At 55.3% G+C, this 25,482-nt stretch overlaps 1 long non-coding RNA gene across 1 annotated transcript; it reads right to left on the bottom strand.

The window, feature by feature from the left end:
* Nucleotides 1-23,799: 23,799 nt before the first annotated feature.
* Nucleotides 23,800-25,444, bottom strand: LOC129019893 (uncharacterized). Its single transcript, XR_008495732.1, has 3 exons — nucleotides 25,228-25,444; nucleotides 24,956-25,119; nucleotides 23,800-24,286 (listed from the first exon to the last, which is right to left on the bottom strand). It is a non-coding gene; the product is annotated as an uncharacterized LOC129019893 (long non-coding RNA).
* Between the last annotated feature and the right edge of the window lie 38 nt (nucleotides 25,445-25,482).

Here is a 25,482-nt window from a genome sequence, read left to right as displayed (position 1 = left end):
GCCCATGCTGGAGTGCAATGGCGCGATCTTGGCTCACTGTAACCTCCACTTCCAAGATTCAAGTGATTCTCCTGCCTCAGCCTCCCGAGTAGCTGGGATTACAGGTGCCTGCCACCACGCCCGGCTGATATTTTTGTATTTTTGGTAGAGACGGGGTTTCACTGTGTTGCCCAGGCTGGTCTCGAACTCCTGACCTCAGGTGATCCACCTGTCTTGGCCTCCCAAAGTGCTGGGATTACATGTGTGAGCCACTGTGCCCCGCCAATTGCTTTAGATAGGGGTGGTCTGGGAGGGCTTTCTGAGGAGACACAAGAAGTGGGTAGAGTTTCCCAAGGAGAGGGACAGCGAGTGCCAAGGCCTCAGGGATGCAGCCTCTGAGCCTCTCCAACCTCGTGTCTCCTCAGCAGAACTCACCCATTCATCGTTGATGCAGCAGGTGCTCACCCAGAGCCCACTGATGCCCAATATTGTTCTGGAATTCTCCTGTCGGATATGGTGGCCAGCCACATGCGGCTGCCTCAAACACGGCTGGTCCAAACTGAGACATGCTATGAGTGTGAAATGCACACCAGACTTCGAAGATTTAGTATGAAAACGGAGTAAAATATCTCAATAATTTTTATAGGCTGGGCATGGTGGCTCACACCTGTAATCCCAGCACTATTGGGAGGCTGAGGCAGGCAGATCACTTGAGGCCAGGAGTTTTAGACCAGCCTGGCCAATACGGTGAAACCCTGTGTCTACTAAAAGTACAAAAATTGGCCGGATGCGGTGGCTCACGCCTGTAATCCCAGCACTTTGGGAGGCCGAGGCAGGTGGATCACGAGGTCAGGAGTTCAAGACCAGCCTGGCCAAGATGATGAGACCCCGTCTCTACTAAAAATACAAAAAAATTGGCCGGGCATGGTGGCGGTCGACTGTAATCCCAGCTACTTGGGAGGCTGAGGCAGAGAATTGCTTGAACCCAGGGGGCGGAGGTTGCAGTGAGCCGAGATCGCACCACTGCACTCCAGCCTAGGCAACAGAGCAGGACTCCATCTCAAAAAAAAAAAAAAAAAAAAATTAACCGGGCATGGTGGCACACGCCTGTAATCCCAGCTACTTGGGAGCTTAAGGCAGGAGAATTGTTTGAACCCGGGAGGCAGAGGTTGCAGTGAGCCAAGATTGTGCCACTGCACTCCAGCCTGGGTAACAGAGAAAGACTCTGTCTCAAAAATAATAATAATTTTTATGTTGATTATGTGTGTTGGAAGGATAATTTATTGATATAGTGGATTAAATTATTATTCATTTCACCTTTTGTTTTTTACTTTTAAAAACATGATTAAGAGGCCGGGCGCAGTGGCTCACGCCTGTAATCCGAGCACTTTGGGAGGCCGAGGTGGGCGGATCACGAGGTCAGGAGATCGAGACCACCCTGGCTAACACAGTGAAACCCCGTCTCTACTAAAACTACAAAAAATTAGCCAGGCGTGGCAGGCGCCTGTAGTCCCAGCTACTCAGCGGGAGAATGGCGTGAACCTGGGAGGCAGAGCTTGCAGTGAGCTGAGATCGCGCCACGGCACTCCAGCCTGGGCGACAGAGCGAGACTCGATCTCAAAAAAAAAAAATGATTAAGGCTAGGCACCATGGCTCATGCCTGTATAATCCTAACACCTTGGGACGCCAAGGTGGGAGGACTGCATGAGCCCAAAAGTTTGAGACCAGCCTGGATAACATAACAAGACCCCCATCTCTGCAAAAAAGTTAAACAGTTATTTGGGCATGGTAGTGTGGGCCTGTTGTCCCAGCTACTTGGGAGGCTGAGGTGGGAGGATCACTTGAGCCCAGAAGTTCAATGCTACAGTGAGCCATGACTGCCACTGCACTCAGCCTGGGCAACACAAAGAGACCCCATCTCTTTACAAAAAAAAAACAAATGAGTTGCTGGGTGTGGTGGCTCAAGCCTATAATCCCAGCACTTTGGGAAGCCAAGGTGGGTGGACTGCATGAGCTCAGGACTTCGAGACCAGCCTGGGCAACATGGCAACACCGTCTCTACAAAAAATACAAAAATTAGCCAGGTGTGGTGGCGCATGCTTGTGGTCCCAGCTACTTGGGAGGCAGAGGTGGGAGGATTGCTTGAGCCCAGGAGGTCAAGGCTGCAGTGGGCCGAGATTGCACCACCACTGCACTCCAGCCTGGGTGACAGAGCGAGACCCTGTCTCAAAAAAAAGGCGGGGGTGGGGGGTGTGCAGATTAAATAGAAAATTGCAAGTTAGCCTGGGCATGATGGCTCACGCCTGTAATCCTAGCACTTTGGGAGGCTGAGGTGAGTGGATCACCTGAGGTCAGGAGTTCGAGATCAGCCTGGCCAACATGGCGAAACCCTGTCTCTACTAAAAATACAAAAATTAGTCCAGCGTGGTGGTGCATACCTGTAATCTCAGCTACTTGGGAGGCTGAGACAGGAGAATCGCTTGAACCTGGGGGGCGGAGGTTGCAGTGATCCAAGGTCGCGCCACTGCACTCCAATCTGGGCGACAGAGGGAGGCTTCCTCTAAAAAAAACAAAAAAAAAGAAAGAGAAAAGGAAAGGAGAGGAGAGGGGAAAAGGGAAGGGAAAAATAAAAGGAAAAGAGGGGAGGGGGAGGGGAAAGGGAGGGGGAGGGGAGGGGGAGGGGAGGGGGAGGGGAGGGGAAGGGTGGGAAGGAGAGGGTTATCCCTCTGAGGTTGTGTGGTGGATGGGCTGGAGGGAGTGAGACGAGGGATGATCCTAGCTGGGGAAGATGGGGCAGGGAAGTGGGGTGGAGAGGCGAGACAGGGAAGAGAGATTCAGGAGGTTGAAGGACAGGTCTTGGTGGCTGACTTGGGTGGGAGGTGAGTGGGAGGAAGCAGGAAGACCCCCAGGCTTCAGGCTTCCCACGAGATGGGAAGACCAGGGGGAGCCTGGGTGTCGACGCCACAGAGGAGTGCACTTCCAGAATCTGCCACTAGAGGGCGGACAAGTGCTTCCGCCAGGGAGGGAGCTAGAGATGGACTCATCCTGGGGGACCAGGAAGGGTGGGGACCTGGGGTGCCCCCGGCCAAGTCAGGTCACCTGGGCCTACTCAGAGGCCAGGGTTCCAATCCCAATTTTGGAGTAGCAGAGGGTGTTTTTTGACATCAATGCCAGTATTCCCCAGGGAAGACTGAGTGTCCGTGCCCATGTCGGTGGGTGGACGCCAGGTCCAGTCTACATCGCTGGGTTTGCAGTGAATATGGTTGAGATGCTTTGCTTGGAGGCTACTGATGCCAAAGACCCAAGCAGTCAGTTCTGAGATCACTGAGGCAGCAGGCTAGAGCTGCGGGTCAGTGGGAGGTTGGTAACTCAGGCCAAAGGCCTATTCTGAAGGCAACTGGCTACAGGTCTCAAATTCTGGTGTTGAGTTATTGAGATGCTGAGACCAGAAGCTTCCATCTGGGGTGATTAAGACTAGGGTCCCAGGGCCGGAGGTGGTGGTTCATGCCTGTAATCCCAGCAAGTTGGGAGGCTGAGGCAGGCGGATCACGAGGTTAGGAGTTTGAGACCAGCCTGGCCAACATGGTGAAACCCGTCTCTACTAAAAAAAAAAAAAAAAAAAAAAAAAAAATTATCTGGGCCTGGTGGCGCACGCTTGTAATCCCAGCTACTTGGGAGGCTGAGGCAGGAGAATGGCTTGAACCCAGGAGGTGGAGGTTGCAGTGATCCGAGTTCACGCCATTGCACTCCAGCCTGGGTGAAAGAGCAAGACTCTGTCTCAAGAAAAAATAAATAAATAAATAAAAAGAAAACCAAAAAAACTAGAGTACCATTTCTCTGTCTCTCCTGAACAACCTTGAGATTCGAGGTTTGGTTTGGGGTAGGAGAAATTGGAGGGCTTGCTGTCTCATCAAGGGGACAGAGACCAAAGGTCTTGTCTATTTTGGTGACAGTCTGGGATCCAGCTGGCTGGTTGGAAGTGACAGATTGGGAATCTGGTTGTCTTGTTTGGTGATATAGCCTGGGATCCAGTTTCTGATTTGGGGTAACAGTAATTGGAGATCTGTTTGGGAGGCTGAGGTGGGAGGATTGCTTGAAGCCAGGAGTTTGAAAGCAGCTTGGGTAAAAAAAAATGAGGTCCCATCTCTACCAAAAAAAAAGAAAAATGAAAAAATTAGCTGGGTATGGTGGTGCATGCCTGTGGTCCCAGCTACTTGAGAGGCTGAGACAGGAGGATCACTTTGAGTCCAAGAGTTTGACGCTGCAGTGAGCTAGGATCATACGCCGCGCTCCAGCCTGGGAGACCCTGTCTTTAAAAAAGAAAATGGGTTCAGTTCTCAATTTTTTTTTTTTTTTTGAAACGGAGTTTCACTGTCACCCAGGCTGGAGTGCAATAGCGCGATCTCCACTCACTGCAACCTCTGCCTCCTGGTTTCACGCTGTTCTCCTGCCTCAGCCTCCTGAGTAGCTGGGACTACAGGCGCCCACCACCACGCCCAGCTAATTTTTTGTATTTTTAGTAGAGATGGGGTTTCACCGTGTTAGCCAGGATGGTCTCAATCTCCTGACCTCATGATCTGCCTGCCTCGGCCTCCCAAAGTGCTGGGATTACAGGCGTGAGCCACTGCGCCCAGCCCAGTTCTCTTTAAGTGACAGATTAGGGACTTGCGTCTGGTTGGGGTGACAGGAACCAGTTGTTGGAGGTGGCAGAGACTAATGTTCTTGTCTAGGTTGGGGTGATGGGGGCTGAGATTCTAAGGTCTGTTTTGGGGTGATAGACTGGGTTCTGATTGTCTAGTTTCTCGTGACAAAGACTGGGACTTCTGGCACCTCCTTAGGGGTATTGGATGTAGAGTCTTGGCTCTTTTGAGGTGACACTGGGTTGAGATTGAAATTTAAGGTTTGGGGTACCAGACTGAGGGTTTGATGACCAGTTTAGAGCAACAGTAACGGGATCTGGTGAACTCCACTGTGGTATCTGATACTGGAGGTCTGGTTATCTCACTTTGGTGCCAGAGGCCACCAGTCCAATTATCTGGGTGGGGTTACAGAGGCCAAAAGACTGGCCAACTAATTTTGGCTGAAGACCAAAGCCCTGGGGGTCAGGGCCTTGGCTTGGGGTGGAAGACCTGGGGTGACCAGTTGGGGGGGGGTCAGGGCCTTGGCTTGGGGTGGAAGACCTGGGGTGACCAGTTGGCTAGTTTGAGGCCACAGCCATTATAGGTCTGGTTGCCTAGTTGGGGTAACAGACTGGGATCTGGTTGGATAGTATGGGATGCTGGAGATCGGGGTTCCAGATGTCCAGTTTGGGACAACAGAAGTGGGGGTTAGCCTGGGAAACAGCAAGACCCTGTCTCAATAAAAAATAAAAATAAATCAACCAGGCCTGGTGGCGCGTGCCTGTAGTCCCAGCTACTTGGGGAAGCTGAGGTGGGAGGATCACATGAGCCCAGGAGGTCCAGGCTGCAGTGAGTTATGATCGCACTACTGCACTCCAGCCTGGGTAAAAGAATGAGACTCTTGTCTTGAGAAAAAAAAAAAAAAAGAAACAGAAGTGGGGGTTTCTTTGCCTAGATTGGGGTGGCAGAATCAGGGGGTTCTGGTTTCTAATTTTGTGGGATAAAGACTGGGATCCCAGGACCTAGCCTGGGGCACAGAGACTGAGAAGTTGAATTCGGGGTGACAGGGGCTAGGAGGTTAGCTGCCTAGTTTGTAATGACAGATATTAGGGATCAGTTGTCCAGGGTGGGATGAAATGATAGGGGTTCCAGGGTCTAATTTAGGGGGGCATAGAATGGAAGTTAGCTTGTCTCATTTGGCATGAGTGGGACCAGGGGTCTGGCCATCTAGTTTAGGAGACAGACTGGATGGAGTCTGGTCGACCAGATGAAGATGAATGGGACTGTGGGCCCAGGTCTCTAGTCTGAGGTCACATTTTATGCAACGTGTTGCTCAACGTGGCGTGACAGAGCCTAGAAGCCTAGAAGTACAATTGTCCCGTTTGGGGTGGCAGTGTCTGGGGGTTGGTTGTCTAGGACTGTGAGACAGAGACTGGGGCCCAGGGTGATGTATTCAGGGTAACAGAGATGGAGCATTTGGTTTTATAGTTTTGTGGGGAGGAAACAGACCAGGGAACATGTGACCTCATAGACTCTGGAGGTCCAGTTGCCTAGTTTTGTGGGACAGAGTTTAAGATCCCTGGGTATATTTGGGGTGACAGAGACTGGGGTCTGGTTGTCTAGTGTTGAGTGACAGAAACTGGGGGTGCCAAGCAGTATTTGGGGCAAAGAAACTAGGGCTAGGTTGTCTAGTTTTACAGGACAGAGATGGGTCCCAGAGTATATGTGGGTGACAGAGACTGGGTATCTGGTTGTCTGCTTTTGGGAAACAGACTGGGGCCGCTGCATGTATTTTGGGTAACAGAAATGGGGTCTGGTTGTGTAGGTTGTTTTACAGAGATCATTGTCCCAGTACATTTGTGGGGTGACAGACTAGCTTGCTAATTTAATTTAATTTTTATTTATTTATTTTTTTTGAGATGGAGTCTCGTTCTGTCACCCAGGCTGGAGTGCAATGGCACGATCTCGGCTCACTGCAACCTCTGCCTCCCGGATTCAAGCAATTCGCCTGCCTCAGCCTCCTGAGTAGCTGGGACTACAGGCATGTGCCACCGCACCCGGCTAATTTTTTGTATTTTTAGTAGAGATGGGGTTTCACCATGTTGGCCAGGATGGAGTCAATCTTCTGACCTCATGATCCGCCTGCCTTGGCCTCCCAAAGTGCTGGGATTACAGGTGTGAGCCACCGTGCCTGGCCTTATTTTATTTTTTTAGACGGAGTCTCACTCTGTCGCCCAGGCTGGAGTGCAGTGGTGCAATCCTGGGTCACTGCAACCTCCACCTCCTGGATTCAAGCGATTCTCCTGCCTCAGCTTCTCAAGTAGCTGGAATTACAGGCACCCGCCACAGCACCCGGCTAATTTTGTACTTTTAGCAGAGATGAGGTTTCACCATGTTGATCTGGCTGGTCTCAAACTTCTGATCTCAAGTGACCTGCCTGCCTCAGCCTCCCAAAGTGCTGAGATTACAGGCCTGAGCCACCACACCCGGCCTATTTTATTTCATTTTATTTTTGAGACAGGGTCTTACTCTGTTGCCCAAGCAGGAGTGAGGTAGCGCGATCATGGCTCACCGTGGCCGTGACCTCCCCGGGCTCATGTCCCACCTTGGCCTCCAGAGACGTGCCACCATGCCCAGCTAATTTATTTTGTTTTGTGTTGTTTTGATAGAGACAGGGTGCCACTGTGTTGCCTAGGCTGATCTCGAACTCCTGGGCTCATCCACTTGCTAATTTGTGGTGACAGTTTAGTTCTTGTTGTCTATCTTGATATGCCAGACATTACTCATCCATGTCATGTTTGGGCTGACAGAGACTACTGGTCTTGCTTTCTAGTTTGGGGTGACAGTGACTGGGGTCCTTTTGTCCAGTTTGAGCTGACAGTGATTGGGGTTCAGTTTTCCATTTGGGGGAGGCAGAGACTGGGATCAGTGGTCTAGTTTGGGGTGATGAGACCAGAAGTCAAGGCCCTGCCTCGGGGTAACAGAGATGGAGATACAGTTTTCCAGTTCTGGGTGGCAGAGACTGCCTGGTTTGGGGGACAGAGACTTGGGGCGTAGTTGTGCAGCTGGAGGGATGAGGCTGAGGGGTGCCTGTTTTGACTTGGGGTGGCAGGAGCTGTCATTTCAGTCCTCTAGCCTGGGGCGCAGAGTCCAGGGTGCTGGTCCCTTCTAAACATGGCTGAGCCTGAGAGTGCTGATGCCTGAATGTTCCTGGGACAACTGAGTCAAGGGTTTCCTGTACTCAGGTGTGGGGTCTCTGAGTGAGTGTGGCCAGCGGTGTGGAGCTTTGTGTGAAGGTCATTGAAGCTGGGAGTCTGGGTATTTGGAATGGAGGTGTCAAGAGGTCAGGGCTCCAGGACTCAGGACCCACTTGAGGAGTGTTTCATGTCTATGACATGGAGGGCCAGTGTTTTCAAAGCACCTCCACACCTGTGGATGGCAGTGATAGAGACCCCTGGGGGAAGATGGAGACTGGGGCTCTAATGCCTGGCCTAGGGGTCGCTGTGGCTGGGGCACAGGTAACCTTGGGATTTCTGGCCCTGGAGACTCAGCTGCCCTTTACTGGACACAAGAGGATCCTGTGGGTCTAAACTGTAGTCTGGACCGGGTGCGGCGGCTCACGTTTGTAATCCCAGCACTTTGGGAGGCTGAGGCAGGTAGATCGCCTGAGGTCAGGAGTTTGAGACCAGCCTGGCCAACATGGTGAAACCCCATCTCTACTAAAAATACAAAAATTAGCTGGGGTGTGGTGTGCACCTGTAATCCCAGCTACTTGGGAGGCTGAGGCAGGAGATTCGCTTGAACCTGGGAGGTGGAGGTTGCAGTGAACCAACATTGCACCACTGCACTCCAGCCTGGGCAACAGAGCAAGACTCCATCTCCAAAAAAAATAAGTAAATAAATAAATAAAAATAAACTAGCTGGGCTGTAGTCCCAGCTAGTCCCGCCAAGGCAGGAGGATCCCTTGAGGGCAGGAGTTCAAGACTAGCCTGGGCAACATAGTGAGACCCCATCTCTACAACAAAAAACAAAAAAATTCGCTGGGCATGGTGTCAACTGCCTGCAGTCCCAGCTATTCAGGAGGCTGAGGGAGGACCTCTTGAGCCCAGGAGTTTGAGGCTGCAGCGAGCCATGATTGCACCATGATTGCAACTCCAGCCTGGGTGACAGAGCAAGACCCTATCTAAAAAAAAAAACCCTAGTCTGGGGGCAAATGGTTGGTTGTGGTAGTCAAGATGCAGTGTTTATGGGTGACTAACACTGAGGACTCAGATTCTCACTTTGAGAAGATGGATGCTGGGGCTCAAGATCCTGAATTTGGGGTGCCTGGAGTTGCTCCTGCCCAGTTCTGGGCACGTGTGAGCCCTTGTTCATGTTTAGGGACACCCAATGCCCGGCTCTAGATGTCTGCAGTTGTGTGGCTTCGTCACTGAGGCTGGGGACAGGGGCTACTGACACCCACATTAGTGACGACAGTGGGGGCCTACTGTCTAGATTAGAAGTGACTTCCTGCGGCATTTCACCTGTCATGTTTGGGGAGAGTCAGTTCGGAGACTCAGGTGTCAAATCTAGTGTGACTGGTTTTGAGGTTTAGCGGTGACCGAGGTTGGCAGCCCACATGTTGATTTGGGGGTCCTACTGATTACCTTAGGGCTGACTGAAGTTTGGAGCTCACTTGCCTAGTTTGGGGGTCACTGAGCCTAGGTGCCCCAGGCCCTAGTTTTGGGGACATCTGAGACTGGGAGGCTATATGCAAAGTGTGTGGGTGGGTGGCTGTGGAGCTCAGATGCCTATTTTGAGAGTGACTTGCTGTGGTTTTGCTGACCTTGAGGCCCTGAAGGTTAATTTAGGGGTGAGTGAAACTGTGGGCCTGTATTTTTTTTTTTTTTTTGGAAATGGAGTCTCGCTCTGTCACCCAGGCTGGAGTGCAGTGGCGCTATCTTGGCTCACTGCAACCTCTGCCTCCCCGGTTCAAACAATTCTCCTGCCTCAGCCTCCCAAGTAGCTGGGACTACAGGTGCACGCTGCTACGCCCAGCTAATTTTTTTGTATTTTAGTAGAGATGGGGTTTCACCGTGTTGCCCAGGCTGGTCTCAAACTCTTGAGCTTAAGCAATCCACCCGCCTTGGCCTCCCAAAGTGCTAGGATTACAGGCGTGAGCCACCGCGCCCAGCCTGTGGGCCTGTATTCTAATCTGGGGACAAATTAAGGCTGGGACCCTAAATCCAAAATAGAGGTGACTTACCATGATGTTCAGTTAGGGGGTTCTGAGGCTGGGGACATGGTTCAGAGCCCAAGTTTGGGGCTCAAATCCAAAATGCCTTAGATTGTGGGTAGCTGTGGCAAAACATTCAGATGTCTAGTTTAGGGGTGTGTAATCCCGGCTGCCCAGATGTTGAGGTTGGGATGACCATCTGAGAGCCCGAACATCAATCTGGGGTGACAGCTGGGGCCCAGATGTCCCTCAGCAGATCCAGTGCCAAGCTGGGGTTGTGTCATCAGATGCCTCCAGGGGGTGTCACTCTCGTGTATGAGAAGCCCATCTTTGGGAGGTTAAGAGAAGGCAACCAGATGTCTGGTTTGAGGGCTACTAGTTATGAGTTCCTAACATTTATATACAATTTGGGGCTCACTGAGTCTCAAGACCTAGTTGCCAGGGTTTGTGGTTCTTTGTACCTAGTTTGGGGTGATGGAGTTTGGGGTGTTGTTCCTTTTTTTTTTTTTTTTTTTTTTGAGACAGAGTCTTGCTTTGTCTCCCAGGCAGGAGTGCAGTGGTGTGATCTCGGCTCACTGCAACCTCCGCCTCCTGGTTCAAGCCATTCTCATGCCTCAGCCTCCTGAGTAGCTGGGATTACAGGCGCCCACCACAATGCCCAATTAATTTTTGTATTTTTAGTAGAGACAGGGTTTCACCGTGTTGGCCAGGCTGGTCTTGAACTCCTGACCTCAGGCGATCTGCCCACCTGGCCTCCCAAAGTGCCGGGATTACAGGCGTGAGCCACCGCGCCTGGCTGGGGGTGTTGTTCCTTAGTGTGGGAATGTCTGAGGCTAATCACCCAGATACCTAGTTAGGGGTGACTGACACAGAGACTCAGATCCTTGGGGAGGCTCAATGCCTGAATTAGGAGTGGTTTAAATTGGGTTTTTTTTTTTTTTTTAGACAGAGTCGCTCGCTCTGTCGCCCAGGCTGGAGTGCAGTGGCGTGATCTCAGCTCACAGCAACCTCCACCTCCCGGGTTCACGCCATTCTCCTGCCTCAACCTTCTGAGTAGCTGGGACTACAGGGGTGCCCGCCACCACACCCAGCTAATTTTTTTGTTTTTTTTTTTTTTTGTATTTTTAGTAGAGACAGGGTTTCACTGTGTTAACCTGGATGGTCTCCATCTCCTGACCTCGTGATCCGCACGCCTCGGCCTCCCAAAGTGCTAGGATTACAGGTGTGAGCCACTGTGCCCGGCCCCCCCAACCTTTTTTTTTTTTTTTTTTTTTTTTTTGTGAAGAGGTCTCACTATCGCCCAGACTGGAGTGCAGTGGTATCATCACAGCTCACTGCAGCCTTGATCTCCCAAACTCAAGCGATCCTCCCGCTTCAGCCTCCCAAGTAGCTGGGACTAAGCTGTGCACCACTATGCCTAGCTAATTTTATTTTTTGTAGAGATGAGGTCTCGGTATGCTACTCAGGCTGGCCTCCAACTCCTGGAATCAAGGGATCCTCCTGCCTCAGCCTCCCAAAGTGCTGGGATTACAGGTGTAAACCACCTCGTCCAGCCTCTTCTTGTGTGTTACCAGGTCCCTTAACATGGATTGAGGGCCCACCCCAGCAACTCAGGATAATCCCATCTCAAGATCCTTCATTTAATTACATCTGAATAGACTCTTCCTGTAAGGTCACATTAGCAGGTTCTGGGGTTAGGATGTGGACATACCTTTTTGTGGGGCCACCATCCAACCTACTATGAGGGTGTTTGAGGCAGGTTCTCTAAATCCCAAGTTCAGGTCTCTCTGATTATGAGCTTCTTGGTGTTTGGATTAGGAAGACTGACCTTGAGGGTCAGCTCCACATACCTGATTTGGGGGTTCTTGACTTGCCTACTTCTGGGGGTAACAGCCTATGGGGTGCTTAGTGTAGGGTGACTGAAGTTTGGGGACAAAAGGGGTAGTTTGGAGATCTGAGCTTCAGTGCCACAGAGTCCTCCTAACTTTGGGGGTGTCTGAGGTTGGGAGGCTAGATGCTGAGTTCGTGGGGTAACTTAGAGGGGTCTCTAATTCTTATGAGTGGGGGTGAAAGCTCAAATGTGTATTGTAAGGGCAGGTGATGCTGGAATTCCAGGTGCCAAGTTGGGGGGCTTCTAAAGCTGCTTGTTGACCTGGAGTGGTGGCTCATACCTGTTGTCCCAGCTACTTGGGAGGCTGAGGCAGGAGGATCATTTGAGCCTGGGAGGTCGAAGCTATAGTAAGCCAAGATCATGCCACTCCAGCTCCAGCCTGAGCAAGAGAGCAAGACCCTGTCTTAAAAAAAAAAAAAAAAAAAAAAAAAAAAAAAGGCCAGGTGCAGTGGCTCACGCCTGTAATCCCAGCACTTTGGGAGGCCGAGGCGGGTGGATCACGAGGTCAGGAGATCGAGACCATCCTGGCTAACACGGTGAAACCCCGTCTCTACTAAAAAGCCAAAAAAAATAGCTGGGTGTGGTGGTGGGCGCCTGTAGTCCCAGCTATTTGGGAGGCTAAGGCAGGAGAATGGCCTGAACCCGGGAGGCGGAGCTTGCAGTGAGCCAAGATCACGCCACTGCACTCCAGCCTGGGTGACAGAGCGAGACTCCGTCTCAAAAATAAATATATAAATAAATAAATAGCCAGGCGTGGTGGTGGGCACCTGTAGTCCCAGCTGCTCAGGAGGCTGAGGCAGGACAATGGCGTGAACCCAGGAGGCGGAGCTTGCAGTGAGCTGAGATCGCGCCACTGCATTCCACCCTGGGCGACAGGGAGACTCCATCTCAAAAAAAAAAAAAAAAAAAAAAGTTGGTTGTCCACATGCATAGGTTAGGGTGACCAATGATTGGGTCTGGACGCAAGGTTTAGGGATGATGCTACGTAGAGACCTACATGACTAGTGTTAAGGTGACTTGCTGGGGCATTTCCGAGGTTCCTTGGTTTAGTGGAAACTGAGTCTGGGGAGCCAGATGTCTAGTTTGGGGGAGCCTTAGGGTGGGTGAGGCCCAGATCCTCATTTTGACTTGAGTCTGAGGATCCAGTTGTCACGTTTGGGGTTGCCCAGTTTAAGGGTGTCTGAATTTCAGTCCCATTTTCTAGTTTGTATGTGTGGAGAATGGGGTCACATGCTGAGTGGGTGATAGCAGCTGGGGCCTATTTTTGTAGCTCGTGGGTGGTGTATCTTGGGGTCCTGATGAGGTTCAATGAGGAAAGTCTAGTTTAGGTGTGCCAAATTTGGGGCCCCAACGTCTAATTTGGGGGTGACAGTATGGGGGAATAAATGCCTAGTTTGGGGGGCTTGTGGTTACTGATGCTTATTTTAGAGTGACTGAGCTAAGGTCCATTTCCCTTATTCTCTGAGTGTCTTGGGCTGGAGGACTTGTTTGGGGATGAATGGAGCTGGGCCCCAGAATCCTCATTTTGGGGTGTCTGGGGCTAGGCTGGTTTATCACCTTCTGTTTGTGAGTCCGGGTAGCCATTCACTCGGCCTGGGGTGATCCAGGCCCATGTCTAGGTCTGATCCCAGGGGTCTTCAGTCCATGTGAGGGCTTCAGAGGGAGGGTAGGGCTTCGAAGGCCTGGTTTGTGGGTATCTAGATGCCTTCTTTAGGGGAATCTCAGACTAGGGTCCTGAGGTCCTAGGGATCTAGTCCCAGGGGCTGGGGGGGGCCAACCCCAGTGCTACCCCCCAAGGCTGGGCCTCTCCTGGGGGTGTTCGGGGAGGCAGTCCATTTGTGGGCGACCGACTTGGGGGAATAGGTGCTCCTGGTGGCGACTGATCGGGGCCAGGCGTGGTGGGGGTGAGGGCGCTGCTGCGCGGAGCCGGCTGAGCCCCCGGGGCTGGCTGCAGCGGGGGTTCCCGCGGGAAGCGGAGCGCGGCGGGGCAGCAGGCGGCGGGAGGGCGAGCGCCGGAGTGACAGGAGAGGAAGAAAAATGGGCCGAGAAATCAGAGTGGACGCGCGGGGGGCGCGAGTCCGGGAGCCGGCGGCGGCGGCTGCGACGGGCGGGGGCCGCGCTCTCTGCCTCGGGGGACGCCGCCCCCTCGCCTTCCCGGATCCCTGCCCTTGGAGGCTGGGGCCGGCGATCCGACCCCCTCCCCTAATTCCAATCCTGCATCCTCTCCCGGCCACTCCCGCCTTGTTCCAGTCCCCGCCACTCCCATCTTCCAAGTCCCCTCTCGCGTCCCCGACGGCCCCCTCCCGCTTTCTCTTTTCCTTCGGGGACTTCTATTCACGTTCTCCGCGTTCCGAGCCCTTCCCGCGGCGTTCTCCTGCCCACTCCGCCTGCGTTCTAGCTGAGCCACCCACGTTCTAAACTGGCTCTGCGACCGAACCCCCTTCCCTCCATGCCCTGAGCCCCCTCCCCTTTCCTGAATCTGTCCCTGCCTTCCAGTCGCCTCTTTTTCAGCAGCCCCCGGGATCCCCCCCACGTCCCCTCCAAAGGTTTGAAGCGGAAATGGGGCGCGCGGTGGCGGAGGAGGGGCGGGGCGGGGCGGGGGCGGCGGCCAATGGAGCGGGAAGCAGGACAAATGAGGCCCGGCCCGCGCGGCCGACAGGCCCCTCCATCTTCCCATTAGCGCCTAATGGCCCCCCCGCCGCCGCCTGATGAAGATTTATCGGCCCCGGAACCCCCGCCCCTCCGCCCCCGGGCTCCCCGCGCCCGCCAGGCCTCGCCCCGCCCCCGCCCGCGCGGACACCTGATGAAGCCGTCACCGCGGGGGAAGGGGGCGCCCGAGATGTCTCTCGGCCGAGACCCAACGAGACAGGCGCGCAGAGACGCCGAGGGGCGGCGAGGAGAAAGTTCCGGGGCCGCGGAGTCAGGGTCCTCGAGACGGAGTGGAGGGGAGGGTCTGACCCACAGCCGAGGGAGCTCCGAACTGTGAATCCGACCCTAGTGCTGTGTCCAAGAGTCCGGCGCGGGTGGGAGAGGGGGGCGGCTGCCCAGAGGACCAGCCAGGGTTTTCAGGCATCCGAGGGAGGTTAGAGGTGGGGGCCCGGAAGCCGGGTCCTGCGACAGAAGTGGACTCTCGACCAAGCTGGGACCAGGAGGGGCAGGGACCTGGACTCATGGGTCTGAGGGAGGAAGCTGTGGGGTGGCCTGGACTCCTGGGTCTGAGGGAGGAGGGCTGGGGGCCTGGACCCCTGGGTCTGAGGGAGGAGGGGCTGGGGGCCTGGACCCCTGGGTCTGGGAGAGGAAGTTCTAGGGGCCTGGACCCTGGGTCTGGGAGAGGAAGGTCTGGGGGCCTGGACTCCTGGGTCTGAAAGAGGAGGGGCTGGGGGCCTGAACTCCTGGGTCTGGGAGAGGAGGGGCTGCGGGCCTGGACTCCTGGGTCTGGGAGAGGAGGGGCTGCGGGCCTGGACTCCTGGGTCTGGGAGAGGAGGGGCTGGGGGCCTGAACTCCTGGGTCTGGGAGAGGAGGGGCTGCGGGCCTGGACTCCTGGGTCTGAGGGAGGAGGGGCTTGGGGCCTGGACTCCTGGGTCTGAGGGAGGAGGGGCTGGGGGCCTGGACTCCTGGGTCTGGGAGAGGAGGGTCTGGGGGGCCTGGACTCCTGGGTCTGAGGAAGGAGGGCCTGGGGCCCTGGACTCCTGGTCTGAGGAGAGGCTGGGGGCCTGATCGCTTGGGTCTGAGGGAGGAGGGGCTGGGGGCATGGACTCCTGGGTCTGAGGGAAGAGACTGCTGGAGGCCTGGATTCCTGGGCCTAATGGAAGAGGGGCTGGGAGCCTGGACTCGTAGGTCTTGGGGGAAGAGGAAGCTGGGGTTTTAGACTCCTGGGTCTGAAGGAGGGGGGCCTGGGGCCTGGATTCCTGGGCCTAATGGAAGAGGGGCTGGGAACCTGGACTTGTAGGTCTTGGGGGAAGAGGAAGGTGGGGTTTTAGACTCCTGGGTCTGAAGGAGGGGGGGCTGGGGCCTGAAATCTGGGGCCTGGGGGAAGGAGGAGGCTGGGAGCCTCCACTCCTGGGCTCTAGGCCGGGAGCTTGGCTCTGGGGGGGCTGGGTTGGGAGGCCCCTGATTGATTTCTGTTTACCAGCTGTCCCCGCAGGCGGAAGAGCGAATCGCGCCCCATCCATCAACAGGCTCGCAGCCTCCCTAATAAAAACATTTTACTCCTAAATGATCTCGAACTAATTAACTCAAAGTGTTAATTAAAGTTTGCGCAGACAGCATTGTCATCAGGGAGGGTGGTGGATCCATCTTCCTGAGAAAGAGACAGGGTTTGGGGGGGCTCCCATCCCCCTCACTGCTGAGCCCTGTCCACTGCTCCGCCCTGTGGCCTCCAACCTCCCCTCGGGGACTCTCCGCGTCTGTCGCCACTCTCAAGCTCTTCTCTGAGCTCTTAACTGGTCCGTCTCTCCCATCTCTCACTGTTAGCCTGTCTCTGAGTTTCTGTGTCTCCGTCTCTTGCCTCTCTTGCCAGAATGCTGTCCCCAGGGTTCCCACCTCCGGTTCATGTGGTGCTTTTATGTGTCTATGCGTTGGGGTTCTGTGTGTACACCACGTATGTGTGTCAGAGTTTGTATGTGGACACACATGTATGTCAGAGGAGATGCATGGTGGCTTGTGTGTGCACATGTGTGTTTGAACCCGGGGTATGTGTTAGAGTTTGCATGGGCACAGGCATGTATGAGCCCAGAGCTATGTGTGTGTCTGAACATGTGGTCCATGCAGACAGGCAGGCTGTGGGACCCGACCAGGTGTCCCTGAGATAGTGTTTGAGGACCTCTAGGGGCCCCTTGCTTGGCAGGCCAGGCAGGAGCAGGGGCCGTAGGTGCACTGGGTGGGCAAGAGACCAAGCTCAAGTTCACTGGGCCCCTCTCCCCTTCCCCCCTCTCCTATAGTCCACTGCTGGCAGGGCCAGGGAGCCCAGGACAGGCCACCAGGCCATGGGCACTGGTGGGGTGGCTGGCTGGGCGGCCCCAGTGTGAGCTCATACATCAGGGCTGACAGGCTCCGAAAGCCCCGGAATTAAAACCTAAATCGAATATTGATCACCCGCTCCGGCCGTGGCGCCCACGACGGCCCCCCCAGCTCCCTCGCGCTTGCTCCCTGCTCCCTGGTTCTCAGGCGTCACCACTGTCCTGTCTCTCCGTCTTTCTTGCCTCCTCTCTCCCCAGCTTCTCCGCACCCAGGCCTTCCTCTAGTGGCCCCAGAAGGTGCCCCCTCAGGCAGAGACAGAGACAGAGGCTGAAAGAGACACAGGGACATGCGGATGCAGAAAAGAGACCCAGACACAGAAATAGTTCAACACAGACCTGCAGACAGACCCAGAGCAGGCAACACACAGACAGACAGACACGGCACACAGTCATCCACAGACTTACACACAGGGAGTCACACACAGCCACACCCCAAAAGTCACACTGATACAGACACACACCACACAAAAATGCTGCCCACAGGACGCACATACAGAAAGTGCCAGACAGACAGGCAGACAGACATACCCACAGGCCCACAGAGTTACCATCACAACGCAGGGTCACTGAGACCTGAGTGTAGTGACACAGGGACAATTGCAAAGCAAGTTACACCAACATGGGCAGAGCGAGACAGAAGATACACAGTCATATATGCAGGCAGACACAGAGACACACTGAGCTCCCGAGTGGCAGGGAACACACTCCCTGTCTGCCCATTTGCACTGATCCTGACACAGCGGCCACCTCCCTCTGACTCAGCCCCCAGACACCACCCCCACTCTTGGATCAAGAACCCAGAAAGCCCTGCTGCACGGGGAGGAGGCTCCCAGACCTCATCCCCCAACTCTGAGCAGCCCCTTCCATGTCCCCAAAGGTCCGGGCTGGTCCAGGAAGGTAGCTGGAGAGATGGACCCCAGAGAGGGCAAGCATTCCCCAGCCAGAGAGGGACGGGGACAGGGCCAAGGTCATGCTGTCCAGGGAAGGCCTAGGGATCCAGGGTTCTAGTCTCTGAGACCACCTGTAGGATTGAGGCGAGACAGTGGGAAGAACTTCCCCAGACCACTAGGGCTGGGGCTCCCCAGAGTGAGCAGGGGTGCTGCCCCACCCCCACCCCCACCCTGAGGCTTCCCGGCTGGGGCGGGCAGCATCAGAGGCAGGCGGTGGCGGCTGCCTGGGAGAAGATGAATCTTTCATGAGTGATTTGCGGCCGCCTCTTCTCGTCCCGTGTTGTTTAATGTTTCAATTTGGGCGAAAGCAAAACATTCAATCAGGCGGATTAAGTGCGTAATGCGTCTCATCGCTCAATCTGTCGCCTCCGCCGGGCAGCCCGCCGGGTGGGGGGGGGATCCTGGGAGGGGGTGGCGGGCAGAGACCCCAGCCAGGGGAGCCTGTTCCCCAGCAACTCTCCTAGGCTTTGCCACAGGGAGCCCCTCAGCCTGGAATCCCTGCCGGGCTCCAGGCTCCCCCCACATACCCCTCTCTGCTTCATCTCCGGGTGTCCACTTGGCTTGGGGAGCCCTGATTTCTCCGCATCCCTCTGTCTCTCTGTGTGTGACCACCTCTCTCTCTCTCTCTCTCTCTCTCTATCCACCTCTTTCTTCTGGGTGTGTCTGCTGTTCCCTCCAACGTCCGTCTGTCTCTCCATGAGTGCCTGCCCTTGCCCCTGTCCACCTGTCCTCTTTGCTGCCTGTTCTCTGGGTTTTCTCCCTCCTTTAGACCTAGCCCCCGTCCCTCTGTCACTGTCCATCTGTCCATGTGGCTCCCGTCCTGTCTCTTGTACTGTCTGTACCCAGGTCTCGCCAGCCCAGCCTCTGTCTGTCCAAGAGTCTCTCTGTCGCCCTCACCCTCTGCCTGCTGTCTGCTGCAGACCCCCTGTGTCCTCCATCTTTCCCTGTCCATCTCCAGTTCTAGCCCTGAACTCACTCCCCGGTCTCTCTTCTCCACCAAGGTCGAGTCCTCAATCCTGTCGGCCTGACCCCAGCCCACTTCTCTATTCATCTTTGTCCCTGTCTGTGTCCACCTGTCTGTCCACCCATCTCCTCCTTCTCTCTTCCCTCCTCTCTCTCTCCCTCTCCCCTGTCTCTGCTCCCACTTGGGTCAGTGCCTCTGGCTTCCCTCCTTGACCTGTCAGTTAGTTCCCTGTCCCTGGTCTGGCCTAATCTCCATGTCCACTAGGGGGCAGCAGGCACAGGCTTTTCTAGAGGGGAGGCTGGCAATGGCTCAGGGGCTTCCCAGCCAGCCCTGTTACTTACTTGTCTGCTGACCATCCTGTCCATGGGGTGTCCCAGCCCCACCCCCTCCTCCCTCAGACCCAGGAATCCAGGCCCCCAGCCCCTCCTCCCTCAGACCCAGGAGTCCAGGCCCCCACTCCCTCTTCCCTCAGACCCAGGAGTCCAGGCCCCCAGCCCCTCCTCCCTCAGACCTAGGAGTCCAGGCCCCTAGCAGCCTCCTCCCTCAGACCCAGGAGTCTAGGCCCCCAGCAGCCTCCTCCCTCAGACCCAGGAGTCCAGGCCCCCAGGCCTTCCTCCCTCAGACTCAGGAGTCCAGGTCCCCAGGCCCTCCTCCCTCAGACCCAGGAGTCCAGGCCCCCAGGCCCTCCTGCCTCAGACCCAGGAGCCCAGGATCTGAGACCATCCTCCCTCAGACCCAGGAGTACAGGTCCTCGGTCATCTTCTCTCTCAGAACCCAGGGGTCCTATCCTCTACCTGCCTCCTCTCTCTTCCTCCCAAGCAGCCTGTGACCTGCTCAGGGATAAATGGAGATTTCAGCTGGGGACTGACAGGCACTAACCAGAAATGTTGTCACCATTGCCTGCTGCTGAGACCCAAGGGGCTGGGAGACCAGGGACCCATAGCATGTGCAGGCACACGGACAGGGACACAAACAGATTGTGTGTGTGTGTGTCCAGGAAACACAAACATTAATAGGATATGGGATTCAGTCAACATGCAAGGACACACACAGACACCAGCCAACATGCATGCACACCAGAACTCAGGGACACACACACACACACACACACACACACGCCGAGCTTCTGCCCATTCAGGGCAACTGACTTTGGGGACAGCATAGGTAGGACAGGAGGATCTCCCCAAACTCTCATCTCCAGATCTGCTCTCAGCCCCAACCCCTCAGCCTCTGCCCTTCTCCTGGCACCCTTGCCTCTTCCTCCCCACTTCCTGGCAGGTTCTCAGCCTCTTGGCCCCTCTCCTACCCTCTGCTCCCCACCCCTCCACTCTGCCTCTCTGGCCTCTCCTCTGCCAGGCTCGCTTTTCTCTGTTGCTCATGCTCCCCACACCCTTCAGCCCCTCTCCCCAATCCCCTAAGTTCCTGTTTCTCAGCCTCTCACTTCTGTGTGTCTGTCTGTCTGTCTGTGTCATCAGTTTCTGCTGCCCAGTCCTCCATCTGTCTTTTTCTCTGAATTGTCTTTGTCCATTTCTTTGCTTCTCTGTAGCCAGTTAGTAACATCTGGGATTTTCTCTCTGAGCCACTCTCAATTTGTCTCTCTGTCGCCCTTTCTTAGGGTGTCTCTGCTCTCTGAGTCTCTTTGAATGTCTCTGTCAGTCCCTGTGTCTCTCTATAACTCTAGGCTTTGCAGTCTCCAAGTTTCTCTCCGTGTCTCTGCATCTCTGCATCTCTCTTCTCTCTCCCATCTCTCTCACTGTCTGTTCCTCTCTGTCTCCCTGTCTCTGTCTCTCTGTCCATCCATCTCTCTCTCTCCCAGCCCCTCCCTCCCTCCCCCTCTCTCCCTCTCTGTCTCACTCTTCGCCTCTCTCTTTTCTCTCTCAAGTGTTTTCAATTTTATTCTGAGTGGAATTAACTACCCCTGATGTCAAATTGCCGCCGAAATCGATAATAATATCTTTACAAAAGAGGATATTCTTCTCTCGGAGAACGGCCTCTGAAAAATGGAAAATTTAGTCGAAATTGATTCATTACTTGACACTTTATAGAACGGCTGCGTATTGATCGCACCTGTCATGTCCCATCTCCCCTAATCGAAGCTGAAGGCCGGCTCCGATGCCTGCTATTTTTCATAATTCCACCGCAGCCGACAGCTCCACAAACACCACCGCTCACTCAGCCTCCGCCTCCCCGGGCCAGCCGCCACCGCACGCCCTCGGCCTGGCCCTGGCCCCGCCGGCCACACTGCACGGCCGTCCCTCCGTCCATCTGCCCACCAATTCTGCAGACACCCTGTGTCCATCCTCCCCTCCTTCCTGGTCACTCTCCCCTTCTCTCTGTCTGTCCCTCCTGCCCCAGCCCCAAGCCCTAAGTCTGTCTGTCCTTTTCCTGGACCAGCCCCCACATCTGTCCCCAGTCTTCCAACACCCTTGCCCATCCTTTCCCTCACCCTTGTCTGTCTGTCTGTCTGAATTCCCGCCCCCAGGCACACGCCCTGGCTGGCAGCCTCCCCGTGCTCTCCTGGCTCCCATCTGTCCTGTGTCTGTCCGTCTGCCCTCCTTGCATCTTGTTCGTCCCAGGCCTTCATCCTTCCACCTTCTAGGCCCCTCTCGGTCCATCTTCTCCCACCTGGGATAGGGGATGGGGTGAGGGAGGGGTGGCCATGCTGTTTGTTTGCACCCCTCTCCCAGCTGACTGGACTCCCCAATTCCCTCTGCTCTCCCCAACATCCACAGCTGTGTGGCTTGGCCCAGCTCCAGCCCCAGCTCCCCCGGGACTCCCCGTCCTTCTCCCCAGCCCCTCTCTGCCTGGTTTCTCCTCACTCCCTCCCTGCTCTATTTAACGTCCTCTCCCTGCCTCCCTCCTCCCCTCTCCCTCCCTCCCTGCCTCCTCCCCAGGCCCTGTGGACTAGGCTTTGCCCTCAGCAGGGACCCAGAGATGAATCAGGCACAGGCCCTGCCCACAGGGAGCCTCAAGCCCCGAGGGATCGGGGATGGTGGGCGGTCATACTGAGCCAGAGGACACAGGGGTAGGGTGGGCCCTGCTCTGGGAGGACGCCGAGCCGTGTAGGCAGGGTGCTTGTCTGCGCAAGCTCCTAGTCTAATGTGGGGGCAGGGGGGAGGACAGGGTGGCCTGGTGGTTAAGAACACAAACCCCTCGACCAGGCTGCTTGGCTCCAGGTCCCCTTCCAATACTAACTAGCTGTGTGACAGTCGGCAGGTGATTCTGTGCCTCAGTTTCCTCATCAGTAAAGTGGGGGTGACACTTATAACAGCATCTACCTCTTAGAGTTGTGCGGTGAGACTTGCTTGAGTTAATCTGTGTATAGAGTTTAGGCCACTGCCAGGCACCAGGCAAATCCCATTAAATGGTCATTGTCATGACTATTGACATGCTGGGATTTGGGCCCCATTCAGCCTTCCCCACCCACACCACCCCCACCTCCCCTTTTGTTCCTGTGGTTCCGGGAGGGCTGCAGTGGTGGGGAGGGAGTTAAGGAGATGGAATCTTGGGGTGGAGGGCTCCTGGTTTCACCCTCTGTCACCTTTAGTGCTTTCAGCTGCACCAGGAGGCATCTTTGTTAAAAGCAATCTCGAGAGAGCCGATAGCCCTCACGGAGGGGTCCTCTTGCTCTTGGGGGTTTCAAGAGTCTAGCGGATATTACAGACCCCAGAGGTATGCTCTCTCCTTCATGGGTAATAAATTCAGTCCACTGGGTGTTAGAGGCTGGTGAGGGTATTCTCCTGCTCCCTCTCTCTGTCTTCCCCTCTCCTAGGGGGCATTAAACACCCTGAGGGTGTCCTCTCTCAGTGGGGTATTAACTACAGTCTTCTGCTGCTGCAGCCTCCCTGGGGATGTTAAGTACAGCTTAACGATCCCCCTCCTGTGAGACGCTTCCTTCAGCCAAGTAGGCAGAGTTGGCAACACTGCTAACGAGGGAACGTGTGCCCCTGCCGGCCGCGGGGGTGCTGTGCAGTGAGGGGTCTCTTTCACTGAGCACCTACTATGTGCCTTACACAGCGCTGCACGCTCTGGTCTCCTCACGAATCCTCCCGAACCCTAGGACTCAGAGAGGGAGCATAAATTACTCCAAAATGCACAGCCCCCAAAGGTGTTCCAGAAATCAAGATGGTGTCTTCTGGGGGTGGGGGGGTGCTGAGGGTGTTCTAAACAGTCAGACGGGTGCTGTTCCCATTCCTACTGGTGTGTGGGATGCACAGGGCAATGGGTCCTGGCCCCCCTCACCCCGGCCCCAAGAGCATCAGAGCTCTCCTTGGGGGGTCCTCCCCACCCTCTGATTGGGCATTGCAAGCCCCTCAAAGGTGTTAACATTACAGTCCGGGTGTTTCTGACACCTGGGGATGTTTTCCTGTCTCCCAGAGGGGCGTGGTTTAGAGATAAAGTCTTAAAGCCCTGTTGACTGATGGTCTTTGCTATCTTAAGGGTGTCCCTCACATTCCAAGATGTTCTATTTTCCAGTAGGGTGTCGTGTATGGTGTGATAAACTGTATCTCTCCAGAGGATGTCCTATCTTACTGAAGGGTGTTATCTACAGTCAATTGAGCTCTTTCTGCTTAGAAGGTGTTCTGTCCCTCTTCACAGGGGTTTAATGGTCATGAAATGCATTCCAGTTGGTGTACTTGAAGCCTTAATGGTGTCCCAGCTCTCTTGAAGGGTGTAGCCAAGGAGTCATATCTACCCAGAGGGTGTCACCTTTCTCCCAAAGGGTGTCCTGTGTGGGAGGAGTCGTGCCCTACAGAGGGTGTTCCGGAACCTCCTCCTTGGCTTTCAGAGCCAGGCACTGGGCAGGTAGAGGGGGAATGCTCTCTGTAGTGTGCTGGGTGTTACAGATAAACTCAGAGACAGACACAGATACACATACACAGACCTGCTATCTACACACGTGGCACACACGTGCATACCGCAATACAGGAAGTGGGAACACACGACCCGTACATGGAGACACTCAGGCACACGCACAGAAACATATGCATAAACACTGTAGCTGGTGACCTGTGTTCAAGTAGGCTGTGGAGAGTCCCGGGGCTGTTATGGACACCCAGAGGACCATGGCTCTGGGCGAAAGGGTCGTAAATGAAGCCCAGTGAAGCCTGTTGGCTCCTTGAAAGAATGTTCCCTTTCAGACAAGTGAAGGAATTCTTGTTTTCTGGCAAAATTCTTAATATTTTTAATGAGATTATTCGGAAGCAGCAAGCTCACAGCAAATGCGTGTTTACTTGGTACTTGGTGAGGTACCAGCTGTGCTCCATGTGCCCTGCGGTTTAACCCTCCCAGCCACTCTAGGAGGGAGGTCATTATTGTCCCATTTTGCAGATGAGGAAACTTGAGGCTCGGGGATGTTTAGCGACTTGCCTGATTGAGTGGTGAGCGGGAGTGAGGCTGAACCCTGTTTGTCAGGCAGGGCCGAAGTTCTCTTCTAGCCTCTCAGCACCTGGGTCTCAGCACCTGGGCACTGGTGGGGTTGGTGAGATCCCACAGAGCTGTCCTGGCCCCCGTATATCCACCTGGGGACTGCTGTCTTGCCGTGAGACCTATTTTCCCCTCTGGGGGTAGGAGCCTCCACAGGCTGCCCAGGTGAGAGCTGCCTTTCCCCAGAGAAGGTGGTGTGGGGCTTGGCGGGGTGGAGCCTGACCTGGGAATGGGAGAGAAAAGTCGGGGGAGGGGGGGGGTTGGGGAGTGGACGCGGGAGAGAGGGCAGGGTGAGGGGCGAGGGGCAAGGGGCAAGGGGCAAAGGAGGGGATAGGAGGGTAGACAGTGAGGGTGAGGGTCAGGTTGGGCCAGGAGGTCCGGCCGGCCGGGAGCTGAACTGTGGGTCTGACCCGCCCTGAGGCTGGTCGATATTGACTTGTTATTTCAATGGGAGCATATCTGGCTGGGCGGGGCCCTTCCCTGTCACTGCAGGTGTGCATGTGTGCGCCTGTGACCTTGTGGGCGTGTGAAGGGGAGTGTCAGTGTGCCAGCCCTGGGTTCTGCCTATGTGTCAGTGAGGGCTTGTGTGTCCAGGCTGTGTGTTGGGAGTGGAGTGTGGCTGTGTGTCACTGTGCATCTGGGTGTCTTTGTGTCCAGTTTGTGGGTCAGTGGATCAGGGAGTGGCTGTGGGTTGGGGAAGGTGTGGTGTGCAGGCTGTGTTTGTGCATATGTTTCTCTGTGTGTGCCTGAATGTCTCCGTGTACGGGTTGTGTTTCCACTTCCTGTATTACGGTACGCATGTGTGTGCTGCGTGTACAGATGGCACGTCTGTGTATGTGTGTCTGTGTCTGTCTCTCTGTAGGGTTGTGTGTCCCTGAGTGTGTGTTTGCACTGTCTTACTGTATCCATATGTTCCTCTGTCCGTGTGTCTCCTATCCAGGCTGCGTGTGTGCGGATCCGTGTTCCAGTCCCGGTCCAGGTTTGCGTGTCCAGCAGGGGTCCTGGCCGCATCGTCGCCACCTCCACCTCGCGCCTGTCCGTTTGTCCGCGCGTCCTCTTGGGGAGGAGCGGGGCGGAGGGGAAGGGAAGGGGAGAGGAGGAGGGTCTCTCCACCTCTCCACCCACCCCCGCCCCACCCCCACTCCCTCAGTCCCGGGATCGAACCTTATTTAGAGTCGCGATTCGACATCTGTTTTCAAATTTGATCAGCTCTGAACTTTATTTTCCGAGTTTGAGGAAAATTATATTCCATCGATCGCGCCCCCGCCCCCTCCCCCGCGCCGCCGCCGCCGCCTCCATATATCTGCGAGCGGAGCCCGGCCGGGCGGCCGCGAGGGCGGGAGGCGCGCGGCGCGCAGAGGAGTAGAGGGAGGAGGAGGAGAACGAGGAGGAGGAGGAGCAGGAGGAAGAGGAGGAAGA

Source organism: Pongo pygmaeus, chromosome 20 (assembly GCF_028885625.2).
Source record: "Pongo pygmaeus isolate AG05252 chromosome 20, NHGRI_mPonPyg2-v2.0_pri, whole genome shotgun sequence".
Lineage (NCBI taxonomy): Eukaryota > Metazoa > Chordata > Mammalia > Primates > Hominidae > Pongo > Pongo pygmaeus.
This window is presented reverse-complemented; position numbering and strand designations above follow the sequence as displayed.